The sequence below is a fragment of the Engraulis encrasicolus genome, chromosome 13, assembly GCF_034702125.1.
Source record: "Engraulis encrasicolus isolate BLACKSEA-1 chromosome 13, IST_EnEncr_1.0, whole genome shotgun sequence".
NCBI classification, from domain to species: Eukaryota; Metazoa; Chordata; class Actinopteri; order Clupeiformes; family Engraulidae; genus Engraulis; species Engraulis encrasicolus.
The window spans coordinates 45,019,542-45,024,987 of NC_085869.1; positions in this window are offsets into that span (position 1 = coordinate 45,019,542).

Sequence of the window (5,446 nt, forward strand, 5' to 3'; positions counted from 1 at the left end):
AGCAAATATATGCATTAGCAATGGGCTTATTTATGATTATGTTGACAATTCAATGACATAACAACAATCTGTGAAATAAAACCTATTTTCGAATATAGGCTATACTACTGCCTGCTGTGGAAGCCACTTCCTGGCACTAACAGAACACCATGAGCAGCCCTGTGCTGCCATTTTTGTGTAGAAAAAATGGCACACAGTGGTCAATGGGATTAACTAGACTCTCCCTATAGAGGGCTCAGGCTATGGCTACCTCAGTGATCTCTCTCCACCTAATGTATGTATCCAAAGAAATGAAGCTATCATGCGAAAATCTCCCAGAGTCTAGGCCTGGTGTACAGCACAGTACATGCTGCACGGTCTACTGAATTTGTATAGAATGTGTCAGCTGAATGCGTCGAAGACAAATTAAGTTATCAAGTGAAAATCTTGCATAGTAACGGGGCTGAGGTACACAAACGCATGCAGCATGCATAGCCCTACTGCATACAATTCCTCCTGGAAGATTTTTTACGGTTTAATACCTCTTGCAAGCTGGCCTTTTGCAGAGCCGGGGCGTTAGGGAGAGTCCATCTTTTGGGGCCACCCAAACAATGTTTGGAGAGACATTGACCCGGCCCCTATTCTATTCACGCTTCGGAAAAGGGACTCGGCCAAAAAGTGCTCACTCAGGGGTTCTCTATTTTCAGAAGTACAGGACTGGCATGGCATTTGTATTTTTTTTCTCCTCTTGCAACTTGCATATCACTGTGCCAGACTTACCTTTGTTTGGACAGGAGCAGCTGGAACAATGCGTTTGGGGAGGGCTGGTGCTGTATCAACAGCCTGCCCGAGGCCTGCTGGCGACACTGGGGTGGCCTGATAAAGCCTGGCTGTCCACACCGCCGAGACAGGAGGGCTGCGAGCCCCGCAGCGGCCCACAATCTATAGTGAGTGATCAGGAAGTTGCAAAATAAAACTTTAAGTGCAGTTACAGTGCTGCAGTACGAATACAAAAAAAGGCAGCCCTTCACCTTTACGGAGAGCAGGGGACGAACACAAACTTCGACACACTTCTACTTCTTCTCCCTTACACAAACTTCTCAGAGTATGCCTAGCATACCGTAAGCTACTTACTTCATAGTACACTGTAAAACACTGCAAGCCAGTTGAACTTTAAAAAGTACATTTCCATGCTGCCTTAAGTTTCTAAGTTAACTCAACTTGAGGCTTATATTTGTGTCAACTCAGATAGTCAAAGTATCCAGTTGACTTAACTTAATGCAGCAGAGAAACATACTTTTTTAAGTTTAAGCGGCTTGCAATAGTGGTCATTAGCGGTCGTTCAGTTGGCTGGAACACTTATGCAATAGAGCTGCTATCATAATAATAACGGTAATACATACAGGTGTTGTGATTGGACAGGTTGCTAGGATCGGGCACCATGTGATCCGGCCCGCGTGGCCACATCTGCCCCACACACTGTTAATGCAGTGCGAAGCTTCCCTCCAAAACAGCGGGGATTAATACACAGCCGGCCGGCGACAGCAGGTGTCGGGTTATATATCAGCCTCCACCGGCTGTTTACAGGGCCTTGTCTTAACCCTGCTGCTGCTGCAACAGCTCAAATAAAGACAACGTGTGTGTGAGGTGTCTGTGTGTGTGTGTGTGTGTGTGTGTGTGTGTGTGTGTGTGTGTGTGTGTGTGTGTGTGTGTGTGTGTGTGTGTGTGTGTGTGTGTGTGTGTGTGTGTGTGTGTGTGTGTGTGTGTGTGTGTGTGTGTGTGTGTGTGTGCCAGAGAGAGAGAGAGAGAGACAGACAGACAGACAGACAGACACAGAGAGAGAGAGAGATAGAAAGAGAGAGAGAGAGAGAGACTGACAGACAGACAGAGAGGGAGAGTGTGTGTGTGTGTGTGGGGGGGGTATTTTAGTGTAGTCTAGTGTGGTCAAGTGTAGTGTTTGCGTGTGTATGAGTGGACGTCACATCGACTGCTTTCACCTGCCGTATAATGCCTGACAGATAAAGCGGACGGCCGGGGTCTAAAAAATATATTAAGCCATAATCCCCCCCTCTCTCCTCTTCCTCTTCCCTTTCTTCTTCAAAATGCTTCCTGAATGAATGGCCGGCTCATAAGTAGGTCTCATATTTAATTGCGAGGAATTGAATAAAGACTGTTTTCCGTGAGGTGCCAGCCAGAGCCAGGGGTGGCTGGGTGTGGGTTGCAACCGGGGAGTAATTGCCAGGGAAACAGGTCTTAATTTAAAACCAAGGGGTAATTAGCATGCAAAGCATACCCACCCAGAATGTTTGCATAACTATCACAAGCGTTTTCATAAATGATGCTTTAATTAGTCTTAATTAGAATTTGTTTAAGTCAGCAGGGAATGCAGGCCCCGTGAAATGATGTATGTAATAAGCATCAGGGCCATGCCACGTGTGGGTTTCTTTTTTTTCCCCTGCTTCTTCTTCTCTCTATCCCTCCCTCTCTCCCTCTCCCTCCCTCTCTCTCTCTCTCTCTTGCTCTCTCTCTCTCTCCCTCTCCCTCTCTCTCTCTTGCTCTCTCTCTCTCTCTCTCTCTCTCTCTCTCTCTCTCTCTCTCTCTCTCTCTCTCTCTCTCTCTCTCTCTCTCTCTCTCTCTCTCTCTCTCTCTCTCTCTCTGCCTCTGACTTGGGGAATAGGGGCTGACAAAATCACATCACATTAAATTGATTCAGTCAGAATTAAAATTCTTATGGTATTAATTAAATGGGGAAGATCTCATTAGCGGCCAGGCCTGTGAGGGAGAGACTCTGCTCTGCTCTGCTCTGCCAGCAGATGTGACTGTGTCACCGCCACTGTACACGCTCTCTCTCTCGCCATTAGGGCAGAGAGGGGGGGAGAGAGAGGGAGGGGTGGATAGAAGGAGAGAGGGATAGGGAGAGAGAGGGAGGGGTGGATAGAAGGAGAGAGGGGTAGGGAGAGAGAGAGGTGGGGGGGAGAGAGGGGGGATGGAGAAAGGGGGTAGGGAGAGAGAGAGAGAGAGAGAGAGAGAGAGAGAGAGAGAGAGAGAGAGAGAGAGAGAGAGAGAGGAAGAAGGAGGTGGGGAGGAGGGAGAGAGGAAAGAGGGGAGCAGAGAAAGGATGATGAGAGAGAAGGATAGAGAGGCAGGGAAAGTGAAGGATAGAGGGAAGTATAATAGAAACAAAAGGGAGAGAGAGAGAGAGAGAGAGAGAGAGAGAGAGAGAGATAGGGGTGTACAGAGAAAGAAGGAGGAGGAGATGGGAAAGTAGAGAGGATGAGAGAGGAAGGGAAAGAATCAGGATACGAACAGGTGAGTCAGAGAGAAAGGAGTTGAGAAGAGTTGAAAAGGACTGTGTGTGTGTGAAAGAGAGAGAGTGAGTGAGGGAGAGGAGAAAGGAGATGGCCAGAGGAGTACGTACGGTACGATTCTGTGCATGTCGGTAGGAAGGTGTGCTAAGCCAGAGCGAGGCTGGCAGAATATTGATGAGCTGTATTAGGAGGCCGGCGAGGCTCCTGCATGGCTTTATTTAGGTTCACTTGGTCTATTTGGCTGGTGGAATTCAATAAGAGTCGCGCTAATGACCTGAGCACAGAGCCTGTTATCTGCTCTGATGAGACACCTTCCCCGCCCCCCTTACGCTACGCCACTTCTGCCCTAATGGGGGGAAACCTGTGGAGTCTTCTGCGTTACCTCTGCCACCCACGCCACACCACACCTCTACCACCTCTACTTCCACCTCCACCTCCTCCTCCATAGCTACCACCACAAATAGGCATGGTGGATTGGCCATATGGCATACTGGGCATTTGCCAGGGTGCAGGGCGGCCTCGAACAGCTTTGGCTGGGCCCAGGACAAAGGCATCTGAAAGGGCCCCACTTCATATACATACAATATAACTGGGATTCAATTCTAGGCCCCCTATCTCCCTAGGCCCAGGACAACGTACCTTTTTGGGCAGCCCAGGACTGCAAGTAGGTGTTTCTGGAGACGGCCTTGTTCTTTTCTGTCTAATGACTTTGTACTGCCAATGAAGCAGGCATTTCCTGACGACAATATTTTAAGGAATTGTACCTGCATGTTATTTTTTAAAGGTTTTTATTATTTTTGTTGGTTGGGAAAGCACACGTTCCAAAGGCTGTGTGCACTCACCAGCTGCCTGAAAATGGACGAAGCAGTCCAAAAACTTGGCTTCTGGTCATTAAAAAATATATAACATTGTTAGCCTAGATTTTTCATTCTATTTTATGTTTTTGCTTATATGTCAAGTGTTCGATGTTAAATGTTCAGTTGTTATTTATTAGTTCATTTCAATATTACTCACTACTTGTAAACTGTTACTGGTCCTGTCTTGCACTTAACCCCTTAAGACGCGGCTTTATACATTTGTTGTTACCAGTATGGTAATGACCAAGTCGTGGTGCATTACTAAAGGGCCTGTGTCGTGTCGTAGTATTGTGGTGCTATGGTAGTTACATTTCAATGGCTATTACAGCGTGCCACTGGAGGTACGGCGCGCATTAAGGGGCTACATATCTGTCTGCTAAGTCAGTCCTGTGTAGTATGTTTACGTCTATGTCGTAACGTCACATAATTTCCTTGTATGACCTGTTCATATGAAGAAACTGTCAATAAAACTGACTTGACTTGACCTGATTGTTGTCAATAATTTGGTGCCTTTAATTGAAAGGGAAGGGGCAGGAAGCGTACATGATTTGAGATGTATCCTATTTTGCAGCGTTTGTTTGTTTAATTTTATGCACTCATTTTAACGTTTTTTTGGCGGGGTGGGCGTGGGGGGGTTCAAGCTTTTATTGTTTAGTATCAGGCAGGACAGTGGAGGAGAAATAGGAAGTGAGACGGGAGAGAGAGACAGGGAAGGGCCGGCAAAGGAACCGGGCCAGGAATCAAACCCGAGTGGGCCGCATAGTAAACGAGTATGCTACCGTTAGCAAAACTATAGGGCCTATAAATACTGTAGGCCTACTGCAGTTTCACTCTGGTTGTGAAAGGAAAGGGAGCGTCATGCAGTACTCTGGGCTGACGTTTTTAATTACGATTAAACAAAAAAGATTTATTACACAAACTAATTTGAGCAGTAATGTGAAAGCAGACATTTGTAATTAGGCATCAAGGTGTAGGACGTCTTTCAGTGTTAAATTCTTACGTCAACTACAATTTGTCCAACTTCAACATTCCAGCAAGATTTAATGTGGTGGCAATTTAGGCATGTAAAGCGAAAAAAAAAAATGCATTTACAGACTTCAAGATTTCAATCGCCAGCTGATTTACTGTCAAGTGGTTTATGATTCATTTATTTGGTTACAACTCCATTTTGTGGCGCTCACCTCCACTCCACCGGTGCAGTGTAGCATGCTGACATCTTTATTTAAGCAGATAGCACACATCGCTGAAGGCAAGCATGTAGGAATCTGTAACATAAGCAAAAAAAATAGAAACAGCTGTATG